Consider the following 16380-nt stretch of genomic DNA (forward strand, 5'->3'; position numbering starts at 1 on the left):
CCTTCCTTCCTTCCTTCCTTCCTTCCTTCCTTCCTTCCTTCCTTCCTCCCTTCCTTCCTTCTTTCCTTTATTCTTTTTTCTCCTCCTCATCCTCCTTGTTCTCCTTCTTTAGAGGTTAACAGAAATAAGTCAAAAAGCATTTATTATGTATGTACTCACTGCTCTAAGTGCAGGGGATACAAAGAAAGGCAAAAGATTATCTTTGTCCTTAAGGAGCTCACAACCTAATAGGGAAGTAACTCATGAACAACTATATACAAATAAGATACATAAGGTATAAGGGCAGCTAGGTGGTGCCATGGTGCGTAATGGGCCTGGAGTCAGGAAGACTCACTTTCCTGAATTCAAATCTGGCCACAGACACTTACTAGCCGTGTGATGCTGGGCAAGTCACTTAACCACATTTGCCTCCATTTCCTCATCTGTAAAAATAGCTGGAGAAAGAAATAGCAAACCACTCCAGAATCTCTGCCAAGAAAACCCCAAATGGGGTCATCAAGAGTTGGATGTGACTAAAGACAACTGAACAACAACAACATATAAGGTATAATTTGGAGATAATCTCTGAGGTAAGGCAGTAGCGTAAGAGGTGCATGAGACAATCTGTGAATGAACAAATTGTACTAGTTGTAGATTATTTGTGTTGCTTTTGTTGTTTCATAAAGAATATGTTCCCAACTAACTCTTGCTATGGACTACTAGTGAGAATACCTTTGGGACATGCAATTTTTTTTATGTTGTTAGTAGCAGTCTCTTTAAAAAAGATAGTTGATATTCATATCTGACAATGTTGTGAATTGACTTTCCTCAATTCCATGTTATAGCAAGCAGGAGAGCTTTTTGCTTCTTCTGTAAGATCTCTTCTACCTATAATCATCTGAACAACAATTTTATGTTTATTCATTCATTGGCCTATTCTTTAGATATTTAATCTCTGTATTCCTCAGGACTCAAATGCCTACTGGCTACTTACTGGGATGCTGTAGAAAATGAGTTGGATTAGATTATGTAGAAGTCTGAGGATATAGGGCTCCTTCCTGCTCTAAGATGCAGTTATTTTATCACATAGTGTCTGTATGTAGTAGGCACTCAATAAGTATTAGTTGACTGAATGAATGAAATCTTGTGCCTAAAGTCTTGTGTCTGTTTCATTCTTAGGTTGTGGGGAGAGTTACTGCCACTGAAAAGTGGTTCTGATCTAGCTTTTTGTTGTTAAGAGCATAGATTATTGGATCATGTATTTCTAACTGAAAGGGCCATCAGATATTATCTAGTCCAACCCTCTCATTTTACAGATGATGAAATTGAGTCTTAGAGAGGTTAAATGACTTACCCAATGTCACATAGGCAGTCAATAGTATAGACCACATTGGAACTCATACCTTGTTACTCCAAATCCAGTCCTCTGGATGCCTCTCAAGCACTGTGCTTAGTGCCTTGCATATAATGGGCACCTAATAAATATATGTGGCTCTCATAGTTAATGAGCTTGATGCCCTCCCTTCTTCCCTCTAATCCTTATGTTATGGGTTACCTGCTAAAGAGTCATTATTCATTTGAAAATTGTTGTCATAGCAAAGTCACTTTTGATTCATGTAATTATATTCATGAATTTGAATTTTCAGATGGTCTGTGAAGGGGATTAGACAGATTACAATTGCAATTACAACTGTAATTCAGGATTACATTCATTTTCTAGAGTTCATAATTAGAAACAAAGATGTTTATTATGGAACTAGGGAAAATTTCTTCTCTGTGACATGTTACACTACTTTTGACTTTACTTGGTCCTGAACACTGTCGGACAGGACACAGACTTCACAGGCTGGAGGAAAAAAAAAGCATTGACTCCAATCCAGGAACCTGAGGGTCTTACCTTTGCATGATTTTTTTAAACAAAAATAATCTTCTTTGATGAATGAATAGAAATTGCTCTGTGTGTGTGTGTGTGTGTGTGTGTGTGTGTGTGTTTACCAGCAATAAAAAGCTGTCATTGATCAGCTTGGTCCTTACCCTTCAGTTACTAGTAGTAATTACTACAGATAGTTTAATGAAATAGGAGGTTAACTTAACCTTGGAAGATATAAATACAAAAGCATGCAACATGACCTCTACTTTAGGAAGCATTTTAAAGTCCACTTATTCACAACTTTCTTTGGATTATAACTTTATATATGGTACCATAGGAACTGTTTTAGGTTGTTCTCAAAAAAAATACTTGGTGCACAGAAGTCCAGTAGTCTAGACAAGCCTGTTAACACTGACTTATAGATTCTGGGTCCCTAAGGTGACCCTAGTATGGAGAAGAAGAAAGTAGGAATAAAAATTATGTTCCATACAAGTAACAATAGCTTCACTACTCTAAAATATTTGAAACTGTGGGGTATACCCTTGCTAACGACCTTGGGGGTGGTGTAGAGGAATCAGTAACCAAAATGACAGACTTTTAAAAAGTAGTATTCATACATAAATGAATTCAGCTTTTCAATGAAAATAAAGTTCAAAGTCAACAAAAGCTAAACAAAATGGGCAAATTCACTATACAAGTGGCAGTTGTATGCAATGTAGCCATCTGTTAATACAGTATGCACACATAAGATCCTGTCTGAGACCTCCTGTGGCTGGTGTGCACAGAGCCAACCTGCTGTGCTGAGCCCATTCCAAACAGTCAATGGAAGCAGGAGTGATCCCATTCTTATTCCCTATTCTTGATCCTTATTTTCCAGTACATTTCCGAACATCCTCCCCTCTTCCTGCCTCTGTATTCAAGTCTCTGAGTATCAAATATATACTAATTGAATTTGGATGATGTTAGCAATTTCTTTGTTGAATTTCTCTATCTCTTCATCCTCTACAAGTGTTGGTGGTGCATAAGCATCATTATTGTCAAAGTGTTTTTTTTTATTGCTTATCGTGAACACTGCAGTGCAAGATGAGTTGATGCCCATGAAATGAAGTTTCTTGTTACTTCTTGGTGCATGTTAAAATGAACTCTGCTGACTCCTCTGTTTACCAAGGAGAACTTGGGATCCATGCTTCTATTGAAATAGCACAAATCCCCATTTTACAGATGAAGGCATTGAGACCCTCAGAGGTGAAACGACTTGTCCAACAATACAAATCCAATTCTATTTCCTTTTTTTCCCCGGCACTATATGTACTGTGGTTATTAGCCAAGCAGCTCACATTTAGAATACCATTTGATAAGTTAAAGCTTATATAGATGGTCTAAAAATTTGGGATTCTGAGAATACTCTCTCCTTTGATTCAATACTCTAGGTGGCCTTTTTCTTTATTAAATGGAACTTTGCAACTACCATGACCCACCTCCTGATAAGAGGTGCTTATCTTCACTTCAAGATTTGAGGTTCTACCAGTGTATGTCTAGAAGTAAGGTGAAGTGATGCACCAATCCCCTGTGTGAGATGAAATTAATTTATCACTCACTTTTTTTTTTTTTAGGCAATTAGGATTAAGTGACTTGCCCAGGGTCACACAGCTAGTAAGTGTCAAGTGTTTGGTCTGAGGCCAGATTTGAACTCAGGTCCTCCTGCCTTCAGGGCCGGTGCTCTATTCACTGCGCTACCTAGCTGCCCCATATCACTCACTTTCTATAACAGCATGTGCAACCTTCATTTTGGGAGGCTACTTTCACAGGCAAAAGAAATATTTGTATTAGGTAGTAGTTTATTACAATTCTTTTTGCTTAGATGTTGTGAGTTAATTATTTTCTTGAAGTATAGTATCTTATAATTTCACAAAAGGAGTTTGCATGGTAAAATTTCATTTTTTTTTTTGGCTAAAAGGTGAATGGGCATTGAATCTTACTTTCCTCTCTGAGAACAGGAAAACAGTAGAGTCTAACAAAGTTTTTCTAAGAATAATTTCTAGTTTCCAAACTGGAAAGGCTGACTAACCTGCTACCTTCCAAGATCGTTGCAAGTATGTCATCCTTTAATTATGAAAATTGTCCATTATAGCCCTCCCCATTAGATAAAATCCCATCCATGTTTGATACCACTGAGGGTTTTGAATGTGTGTCAGTGCTGAATTGTCTGAAAGACTAAAGGCTGCCAGTAAGCCCAGCTCCATTTATCCTAGCTAGTTATCACCCCCAAATCTTTCAGGTTCATCATGAACTAGGATCTTACTAATCAATGACCTAAGTTCTAGTGATTTTTCTTTATATTAGGGCAACTTAGCCTCATAATACACCATATTGAATATTCTTGTTCTTGAAAACTCTGCTAATTTGCTTGCTCTCCATAGACATGGGAAATGAGACATTCATGACCAAAGTAGGGCATTAGCTTTAGTCACCTTCTAGCACCCTTCTCTTTTATCTTGGGACTTATTTGACTATGTTAAATACTTTAATAAGGAGGCAGCTAGGTGACACAGCAAATGGAGTACTGGCCCTAGAGTCAGGAGGACCTGAGTTCAAATCCAGCCTCAGAAACATAACACTCGCTAGCTGTGTCACTCTGGGCAATTCACTTAACCCTAATTGCCTCCCCCCAAAAAAAGAATACTTTAATAAGATCCACTAAGTGAAGTGTTGGGCTTCTCTTTCAGTTTTTGTCATTGATACCACTTGACCATTTTTTTAGTGAGCATCCAACCATAAATGTTAGGAAATTATTGGGAAAGACTGATCAACTCTCCAACTTTTGAAATTGTCCCCTCAAACCTAGAACACAGTACCAGTATCATTATACAAGCAGAATGTCGTCACCTAGGGCTATGTCATTTTGTATTTTTCTGTTTCATGGATAAAGAATTTATCAAAAAATGGTTAGAACACTGATGATGAGCCTCTGAGTATTCAAACCAGGCTGATCTCAGTTTGTTGTAGGACATACAGCTGAAACCTCTCCAGCATGGTGGATCATGATGTAACCTTAGGGATATCTAGATCATTTCTATTCCATAATGAGGCATTGAATTAGGACTTTGTGGAGGAATCATATATGATATACAAATGTTAGGCTTTTGTGTTTTTTATGTCTTCAGACTCTCTCATTCCTTATACCTGGTTCGTATTTTCCTACGTATTTTTCATACTCTTCACCTATTCCCACATTTGCATGGAAACAATTGCTCATGATAGATATGCTGACTTAATTTGTAGGATTTTGTTGATTTCACAGAATTTCTGCCTTTCTTCATCATCCTTAACAACTGGTGGCACATAAACTGCTCTTATTTTCATGGTGTCCTCTTTGCAAATTCTTGTTAAGGGCATTGCAAGATGAGAATCATACAGAATAAGGGGCATAAATAGGAAGTGAGAAGTAACACTATTTTCTAGAAATTTATTTAGCAAATTCTATATTTTCCCAATAAGACAGCTTTTGAACTTTCTCATATGCACATACATAATACATACATACACACAAACATAATAAATGAGCTTAATGGGTACTTTTCATCGAAAAATCACCTGGAAATTTCAGAGCAGAAGCAGTTAACCAAAGCAACAGGACTTCCTATTCCTTTTAGAAAGTCTGCCTTGAAAGTCATTGACTTATTGCCATGAGTGAATTTATGTTATTGTTTTGAGGTAATCCTTGGAATAAGAGATTTAGGAAAAAAGAATAAAAAATAGAAAACCATAGGACAAAAAATGAGAACAGTCAAAAGACAATGAAGAAAACTGAGAGAGACTCAAAAATCTCATTTTTTTTCTTTTATGGCTCTTACGATAAAGTCTTTTGTTTTCTTTAAAATGTTTTGGGGCCATATAGCATTTATGGAATATTTTATTTAATGTGCTGTTGCTAAAATGAAAACCATAAAGGGTACTTTACAAATAGAGAAATAGATACCTTTAAGTTAGGACTAGTTTTTTTTTTTCAAAACATAAAAAATCCCCACTATGAAACTATAATTTTTCACAGATGAGATCCTATTCTCTACCATTGCAGGTAGTAGCAAAATATTGCTACTAAAATCATCTTTCTCACCTGCTGCTTTGACTACAGTTTTTTTCCTTCCCAACATGTTCTATTGCTGGCTCCATGTCAGACTCAAGCTGTTTATATTGATTGGAAGTGGTCAACCATTTAGCCTTTATTATATCACCTCCTTCATCTACTTTTAGTTTTTCATCTGTTCTTTTCACTCTAGGGAATCAGAGTCTTCCATCATCATTTCTGTTTTCTTCTCCCATGTCTAAAGTTATATTTGGTTCATAAAAATGGATCTGATTGTACTGGAGATCGTCATGTCCCAATAAATTGTCGCTGACATTTAAAGCATCCCAAAAACCTGAAGCCTTTTTTAACTTGACATAGCAATAGAGTTTGGGATTCAATTTGGGTGTGTCAAATACTTTACCCTATTATTCTATTCTTGTATTTTGGGAGTTACATAGCTCTATGGGCAATAAGTATATTGGGATGAAGTGGGTTCGTGGGAAAGACTTCATCCATTTACAAAAATAAAAACAAAAACAATAAACACACCATTGAGGAATTCTTGATTACTTTACCCACATTAAATTTTCCGAACACTGAATTGAAAGCATATCTGTGTTTTAGATTTACTACAGTATGGCCATTTTATAGATACCCATGTGATCATCATTATTTTTATTTATGTTCTGTATGCTGACATATACAGAGCAGTCTAACACAGAATGTCATGAGAAAGATGATATAAGCTTTAGGCCTTCATTTTAAATCTTCTTTAAACATTCCTTCAATGGCCTTTGCCTTTCTTCTTGTCACATGAGATTGGTTTCTAGTATAGTATCCAAATCTCCTATGCATTCTTTGTAGGCCTGCTGTCATCCTACTTAATTTACTCATATTTGAAATGGTGAGTAATGAAGCTACACCTATAGCTAGCCAGACTTAGTCTACATTGGAAGCATTGCCTTGCTCAGCAGCTCTAGACAAGTCAAATTGTTCTCTGGACAATGTAAATGCTACAAGTTTCTGCTTGCGGGTGGACTTTAATTCTGATCTAATATTTTGACAGATTTTTGGAATGAATTTTATATTTCAGAAAAGTGTGTAGTGTACTTTTTTTTTTTTTTTGGTGAGGCAATTGGGGTTAAGTGACTTGCCGGAGGTCACACAGCTAGTAAGTGTCAAGTGTTTGGTCTGAGGCCGGATTTGAACCTGAAGTCCTCCTGACTTCAGGGCCAGTGCTGTATCCACTGTGCCACCTAGCTGCCCCTGTGTAGTGTACTTTTGCAGCAGCATTTTGTAGCTCTATTCGTCAGGTATTTAAATGATTTTCTTTGATGTGTCCCTTTGAGAGAGACAGTGTGGCATAGTAGATAAAGGACTGTCCTGCCTCTGATATGTACTGACTGTGTGACCATGTCCAAGTCATTTAATCTCTGAGTATCTCAAGAAACGAGTAAGATTACAAGTTATGGATGAGTTGGCATTTTGCTGAAGGGAGTTCCCCACATGGATAAAATCTGGTCATCTCCCCTGACACCCCCCAAAGAAATGAGATTTGGATTCTTTTAGGGGATAGGTACTGGTACTTTTCCTTAGTAGCTTTGTTTACTAGTGATAACATTTTTTTTAAAGGCAATTGGGGTTAAGTGACTTGCCCAGGGTCACACAGCTAGTATGTGTCAATTGTTTGATCTGAGGCTGGATTTGAACTCAGGTTCTCCTGACTTCAGGGCCAGTGCTCTATCCACTGTGCCACTTAGCTGCCCCCTAGTGATAATATCTTAAGCAAAATTCTGACTTAACCTTGCCAAAATGCTTTTAACATAAAAATCAATATTATCTACAAAAAGATCATGAAAGCAATTATTTCCAAAATCAAGAGAAACTGTGTTCCTTTGTTAATTGAATGGTGTCAAATCTTTTAATGTGATATGTATATATATATATACATATATATCTCAAAGGATGTATTTAATAATAGCTAACTGTTATGATTCATGTTTGCTAGGCACTATCCATGTATTATGTCATTGTAGTCTAGAGCATCTCCTACTAAAATCCTATTCTGATGTCTCACTGTCACAAAGGACTGTTCGAATGCATGCATTATCTGATCCTCCCAAACTGGAAAGGCCCATTGATAGACTCTGTGATAATCTTCAGAGGCCTAGTCTTTCCTTTGATATAGTATTAGAATGGGAAGTGTGGTGGGACAGAAGATATTATGTATGCCCCTAGAAGAGAATCTTGAACAAAGGATGCATTTAATAAAAAGCTTATTGAAATAGATCAAATAAAATTAACATGAAAAACAAAGGAAGAGATATAAATATATAATTTTCAGATGACATGATAGTATGCCTACAAATTTTTGAGAAAAAGGATTGTAGGATGTGAGATCAGGAAGAAAAAAAAAAACAACACCCTGTATTCTCATATACTAACAACAAAACAAGAAAATGTAACCAATTTAGAGCAGGAATTACCACAAAAACTTTAAAGTTGGGGAATTAATGTACTTAGAGATACTAATGCCCAATATAAAATGTAGTGACAGAAATAAAAGATAAAAAAGGAGATAAAGAAGGGAATAAACATTTATTAAGCACCTTTAATATACTATGCACTGTGCTAAATGCTTTAAAAATACCACTTCAGTGGATCAAAGAGTTGAAGAGATGTCCAACGTAGATGGATGGTTCAAATCAAAATAATAAAAATTATTAGAGAATATATAGAGGTAGAGCTGAAGACACTTGTAGAAAAATTAAGTCTACCCCTGTTCATTTTATAGATGAGAAAATTGAGGTCACAGATTGTACCTCACCAAATCGTATATTGGATTTAATTTAATGTAAATGTAATCAATCATACTAGTTTCTACGTATAATTCAGTAAAATCATAACAACATTTAAATTAAAAAAAAACAAATAGGTAATTGTGCTAAGGGGTACTTGTGGTAGAATTTTTGGAGGATAAATATTATTATTAGTTTATGAACATGTTTATAGACTATCTGGTAGTAGGTAAGACATAGAAAAAGATCAAGGAAAGAAAATAAAAATATTAAACAATAAATACATATAAAAGATTAATGTTTGATAAACATCTTTTATAGTTTAGACTTGTATCATCTATCATGTGGACTATTACAAGAATTTCATAATCATTCATCTTAAATTAGATCCTTCCCCAGTCCAAGCCATTCTCCATCTAACACCTAAGGCACAGGTTACTCCTCTGCTGAAGATGCTTCTGTAACTCCCTGCTGCCTTTAGCATAAAATACAAAATCCCATTTTTAAAACCTTTCATTCCCCATTCCATTTCCTTCCTCTGTGCCTTTATTTAGACCTCCCTCTAGCCTGGAAAGAATGCTCTTCTTCCTCATCTTGACCACTTGGGATCCCTTCAAGTTGCAGTCTGAGTGCCATGTGCTTCAAAGAGGTCTTTCATTTATCTACCTCCCTCCCTCCCTCAGTCTCCCCCTCCCCCTCAATGGTTAGTCCCTAACTTCAATCACTTTGCAATTATATTTATTGTGTGTATGTGTATGTATATGAGTGTGTATGTGTATATATGTATATATATACATATATACACATAAACATATATATGTGGACATATTATATCCCTCCAATAGAAAGTAAGCTTATTGAAGTCAGAGACTGTCTCATCTTTATATTTATATTTCCAGTACCTGGCATATAGTAGGTACTTAACACACACAGATACACAGACATAGACACAGACACAGACACACACACACACATATTTAAATGAGTAAATTATTTTATTGAGGTGGGCACACTTTTCAGTAGTGAAGTTGGAAATCTATCCATAGCTTCTGATATTGTGCAGTTCTTTTCTATCATGTATTTCTAGGACTCTTCAAAAGAGAAACAATTTAACACACAAGAGTCATTCATATGGCCCATATTTCTGGAGAGTACCAATAGTTGTCCATTTATAATCCTTCTTTCTCAGTATGTGGCCATCTCATTTCCTTTTTCATTTGTACTTGTCTTCTGTGGTTATTCTACATTCTTTATATTCAAATCACCATTGGTTAAAGGTTTCAACCTACCTAAATTCACCATACATTATTCCATTGTGTTTTATGAGTCACAGTCATAGAACCCCAAGAAAATAAAATTGATGTTTGAGAAATTGGCTTTTGCAGTATGTAGTTTGGCATCATGGAAATCACTGCACAATATTCAAACTGTGATCCAGTCTAATCTTTTCCTCTCCTCCTCATTTCTGAACCAAGTTCAATTTTCATCTATAATACCAATCTTAAATACATGTACACAGACATATGTAATACACCCTTATATATGTCAGAAGAAGTGTGTACATGCACAAACAACAACACACGTAGCAGAATGCCATTCTTGCATCATTTCCTAGTTGGGTTAATATAGGTTTTTTTTAAATTTTATTTTCCTGGCATGCATAATTAGACTAATGTCATTGGCTTTGTTATAGATTTCTTTTGTAAAGTTACAGGACTTATTGGTATCAGTATAATGATAGTTGCAAATAGGTACTTTTGGAGAACACTATAATAAATAGGAGATCCTTCTTTTTTATATTTTTCATATGTATTCATGCCACTGTCAAACACCTGAGACTGACATTCATCTTCTTGTTTTCCATCTCAATTTATAGACAACATTTCTCTGAAGACTCTTTAACAAATTTATCTACTTAGCTATAGCTCTTTTTTTTTTTTTTTTTTTTTTTTGGCAATTGGGGTTAAGTGATTTGCCCAGGGTCACACAGCTGGTTAGTGACAAGTATTTGGTCTGAGGTCAGATTTGAACTCAGGTCCTCCTGACTTCAGGGCCGGTGCTCTATCCACTGCGCCACCTAGCTGCCCCTGCTATAGCTCTTTCTTAAAGAAAGTCTTGTTAGATTTTACTGTACTATGTCAATTGCTTTTGAAAAATAGCAAATAATAGATAGAGTAGAATCTTGTTTTTTCCCAGTTCTTGATCAATTTTACCTTAATGATGTAGTTAATTACAGAAAATCCCTTTTCAAGATTTTAGCAAGTCTATACTCTCTTTATGCATAGAGTGCTCTCAGAAAGATTTTTTATGGGGATTAGAAGACAGTCATGTGGGTCAATAGCTCTGTTTCCTTTTTTGTTTTATGTTCTTGGTGGAAACATTCACTATGAAATTTTTTTCATTCTTTTAACATCTCCCTTTTATTGATATTTTTAATCATTGCTCCTTGAATTAAAACGGTATAACTTCCTGCTTCTATATGATCCAACCAACTTCATTTACCTAAATGACATTGCAACTTCCACTCACAACATGTGCTGATATAGTAAAGTCCAAATGTGTTGGTCATAGTTTAGTATGAAAATGCTTTAGATAAGTTCAATTCTTCTGCTTCTCGTCCACAGATGCTTTCATGATGATGTGACTTAGTTGGATCATACAGCAAATTCTCCGCTGGATCATTTTCTTTTAAACTGCTTTTCCATGTTTTCTGAGGAAATATTGTTGGTAGTTTTCTGTCATCTTCCTCTGTAATGTTTTTCAAATGAGGATGTATTTTAAATTATTGTTACCCTTGGCTGCTGTGTCTCTCCACTTGGAGGGGTGATTAAGACTTTATTGGCTGAGGCTCTTTTTGGACTTTTCATTCTGATGAATGTTTTGCGTCTGTAAATTTTCTTTAAGAAATAGACATAGAGCTTATGTATCTATGTTTTTCTTTTGCCATTTTAAGAAGCAGTTTGTTTAAACTGGATAGGTTGGAGATGCTGTAATTATGGTAGTTTCTTCTTTTCATCTTATCCTTCCTTATAATTTGCTATTTACCTTGACCTTTGCCATTAGCAGTCAATAAATTAACAGAGAGAGCTGAATCTGAAATGAGAGCTATGTCAGCAACTAGTATTTTCATATCTGTTAAGATATGGTAAACTTGATTTTTTTGTTATGTAATTTAGAGCTTGTCGTGTCTGCAGTCTTCTGACGCTTCTTAAAGAATGTAATCATAATGTCCATTCCTTAGCCTTCTAAGACATCTACAAGCCTTTAGACACTCTAATTTCTTCATCCTGGATATTTTCTGACATGGTTTTTGTTGTCCTTCCATATGCCTACAGTTGCATTGAAGTCACCAAGCATCAAAATACATATTGACTTGATTTTGAAGGTCTTGTCAAGTTCTTCATGTAATTTCTCTATTTTGGGCAGCTAGGTGGCACAGTGGATAGAGCACCGGCCCTGAAGGCAGGAGGACCTGAGTTCAAATCCAGCTTCAGACCAAACACTTGACACTTACTAGCTATGTGACCCTGGGCAAGTCACTTAACTCTAATTACCAAAAAAAAAAAAAAAGGAGAATTTCTTTATTTTGATTTCTTTACTTCTCCTCAAGGGATGTTGTTGAACATCTTCAAGCAGCAGTTATCTTCATGGTAGAGTGACATCCACCATTTTGCCAGAACAAATTTGAATCCACTCTGGTTATTTTTACCTGTTGAAATTTATCTCTTCCTTCAAGGTTCAGATCAGGTGTCCCTTGCCATGAAGCCTTCCCTGACATCCATAGCTAAAAATTATCTTTCCCTCCTCAAATTTTCTTATAAGCATTGCTGGGCTCTCTCCCTTTTCTCTAATATACTTACTTGTGTACATGTTTTATCACTTCATTAGATCATAAACTACCTAAGATCAAGGACTTGTCTCATTTTGTATTGTGGGATCCCCTGCATAGTGTCTGTTCTCTAGCAAGCATTCAACAAATATTCAGTGAATTGACTGAGATTAAAAAACATAGGTAGCCAGTTTTCCTTGGAAGAGAAGAAAGAACATCTCTGCCTCTCAGACTGGAGGGGAAAATGGGTATAGATATGAAATATTTTTGAATTACAAGTAATGGTAGATGATGAACTTTTACCCAATCACTTATTTTTTTTTCCTCAGAATTAGAAATCATCTTCTGATAGTGTCAGAGGATTGAATTCTAATTTAAAGAGAGTGGAAGAGGGTTAGAATAGTTATGATTGGGATTGTACCAGAGATCAATGAGTGTTGAACAAAAGGATTGCCAGTTGACCAAGACTGAAACAGTATGAAAGGAATTGTGTTATTTTGAAATAATTGGGGGAATATTATTAGGACGACAGCTAAGTAAAAACAGATTCCTCACAAAAACGTGTTACATGCTGGAAACCTCTTTGGTGGCTAAGTCAAAATCCATCTTGTCTTGCATATGACTGTTTTCTCATAAGTCTTCTAAGAGAGAATAAATCCTTCTTTTTTCAAGGATTTCTCTGACTTTTGTCAGAATCCAAATCTCGAATTTTAACTGTGGGTTCTAGGAAGTGAGGTTGAAAGGATTAAAACAAAGAAATCTTTCAAAACTGGGATATGTGGTCAGTTTGGCAGAATTTGATGATCAAATGTTTAGAAAGCTTTTTGAAAATGAATGGGGCAAATTGAAAGTAATAATTGATACATCCTGTTATAAAAATTTTTGGAGTGAATTTTTGGGTTACACAGTGATATTGAAATGTTTTGGTGTCAGTAAGTAGAATTAGCATCTCCATTCTAGGCTTAGAATATTAAGTGAGACCTACTAATTAGTTCAGCAGCTGCTGCTACTAGTTTGCTTGTAACTAGCACTTTATCCTTTACACAGTGCTTAATATATATCTTCTCAGATAGGTGGTATAAATGTTATCCTGAATTTACAATCAGGAAAAGTAAGGATCAGAGTTTAAAAAGATCCAAGCTAGGATTGATCACTGCACTTGAAATTAGGAAGATCTAAGTTAAAATCCTGCCTCAGATATTGACTAGTTCTGTAACAGTGAGAAAGCCACCCAATCTTTTTCCACCTCAGGTTCCTCATCTATAAAATGAAGGTGTTGGGCTATATAAACTCTAAGGTCCCTATCAGCTTTAAATCTTTGATCCTATGGGTAGCAAGTGGTAGAGAAAGGATATAACTTGAAGTGCTAATCTGTAAATATTAAGTCCAATTGTAATAAGATTTTACAATAATACTTGTTTAAAAACATAAGCTTCAACACAAGCCAAATTCACAGCATAAATTTCATTAAGACATTTGTATTTATTTTATATCTCAGAGTAGATAGTGAACCAGAACTTTTATTCATATTTCTGGGTTTAACAGAGCCATTTAAAGAGGCTATATTAAATTTCAGATAACAAAATACTCTCCAGTATACGTTCATGTCCTAATATTAAAAATACGCAAGTTATGTTTAGTGTTCAGCGTGCAGCTATGAACTATTGGCCCTCATCCCTTCATGGAAACAACTCTCTTGAAGATCACCAGTGACATCTTGAATATCACCTCTGACCTTCTTATCACCCAATCCAATGACATTTTTATCTTCATTTTCTTTGACCTGTCTGTTGCATTTGATCCAATTGATATCCCCACATAGATCTTTTTTGACTATCTTTTTTCGTGATTTCTATGACACTACTATCTTTCCCCTTTATTACATCTTAACACTTGATCCTTCTTCTGGACTCTACAATCTGTATGGTTTAGTTTAAAAAATAAAAAACAAACAGGTTAGAAGTTACCACATGACTTTATCACTAATCAGTTGTGTGACCTTAGGCAAAAGAAATACTACTGTGATTTTCCCTATCTATAATGAATGCACTGGTTAATCTTTGAGATATCTTCCAGCTTTAAAATTCTGTCATTGGCAATGAATGTGTGTTTAGGTATATGCTGGACATCTTCAATTAGATGTTCCCCTGTCATTTTATATATATATTTGACCAAAACTGCCAGATTTCCTTCCTACTGGTCAGCACACCAAGGAAGAAAGAGAGAAAAGAGAGAAAAAAAAAAGAGAGAAAAAAAATCAAGTGCAATTGCTTCCCAGCACAGATAATGTAGACACTCTTTCTCAGACCTTGAGGCTTATCACCTCTGATTTTTTGCTCTATGAAAAATATCAGCTGCCTTCAAAAAATCCAAGATTCTGTCCAGTCTCATTTTGTTTTGGTAGCCAGTAATGTCCTTCCCATTCCTAAACATATTGACTAATGTTACCTCAGTATACATACAGATTGGCTGAACAATTGTTTAAACTTTATTTTCCTCACCTAATTCTTCTTATTTCTGAGAAGACATGTCTAGAGGCAACTTGGTGTCATGAATAGAGTTCTACTTAGAGTTAGAAATAATTGGGTTCAAGTCTGCCTTAGACACATACTAGTTGCATGAGCTCAGGTATGTTACTTAAGTTCTCAGAGGCTCAAGGCTATTCTATAAGAAGATAAGTTTAAAAGAAGGTCATTATTAGAGGAAGGTCCACTCTGGGATCACACTATACCAATGAAATCACAGGTGTGGTTTAAATAACAACAACAGAAGCAGCAGCAGACTATAGGATAACAATGCTAACAGCTTTATGCCTAGTACTCCTTCTGTAAATGCTTGTTGAGTGATAAAATAATAGATGGAAAATTGATTTGAAAAAAGTCAAAAGTGCTTTGTATATGTGGTAAGGTACAAATAAACATACAGGTTGATTACCTCTCCTATTAATTTTAAAATGCCAATATTTGTACAAGTATTTTCATGAAAGAAAGTGATCTTTCTGAAGACTAAGACCTTCTCTTCTTTTCCTTATGGGGGCCATTTTCTCCTCTGCCACTGCTGCTTTCTCCTCTAATCTAGACCTACAGAGGCAGTGACAAGGAGTTGCTAAGACACAGCTCTAAACTCTTCGGGATCATATGTCTTCATCTTCACCCTAGACTCTCTTTGCACTGCAACCCCCTGGGTTCCCCACTATCATCCCTTCCACCTCTTGCTCTAAGAAATGCAATCAGTAGCAGGTAGGTGGCAAAGTTGATAGAGCACCAGCCCTGGATTTAGGAGTACCTGAGTTCAAATCCAGTCTCAGACACTTATAAGCTGTGTGATCCTAGAGAAGTCACTTAATCCAGATTACCTCACCAGAAAAAAAAGAAAAAAAAAAGAGAAAGAAATTTAATCAGACCAACACCATCACCACCTGTGGAAAGGCTTTTTCAATAGGCTGCCTCATTCCACTTTAACACCCTACACCAAAACATTGTTCCCTGTCCATTACTTCCCCAAATGTATTCTATTTGGATATAAGCTACTAGAAAGTATGGATTGTCTTGTTTTTTGTGTTTTTAACCTCAGCGATTGGAACATAGTGAGGGATTAATAACTTCCACTCATTCATTCCCAGAAGTGATTGGTTGTATCAGATTGTTCCTTGTAGTAAATTCATTTTAACTACATTAGCAGACACCCTTATTTGAGGCATCTACTAAGATATGGAAATATTCTTTTTGTATGTGGCCCACTTTTAAGAAATGGTACTTGTAGTAATTGAATTTTTCTTGTATCGTATCTTTCTCTCTAAAGGATGCTGTTATTATAAATGCTGCAAGTTTGTTTA

General features: G+C 35.6%; 1 protein-coding gene across 1 annotated transcript in view; it reads left to right on the forward strand.

The window, feature by feature from the left end:
- Positions 1-16380, forward strand: part of SEMA5A (semaphorin 5A) — a 651274-nt gene that overhangs the window by 212529 nt on the left and 422365 nt on the right. The gene's annotated exons all lie outside the window — the stretch shown is intronic.

This window comes from Vombatus ursinus, unplaced genomic scaffold, assembly GCF_900497805.2.
Source record: "Vombatus ursinus unplaced genomic scaffold, bare-nosed wombat genome assembly UNPS02014791.1, whole genome shotgun sequence".
NCBI lineage: Eukaryota > Metazoa > Chordata > Mammalia > Diprotodontia > Vombatidae > Vombatus > Vombatus ursinus.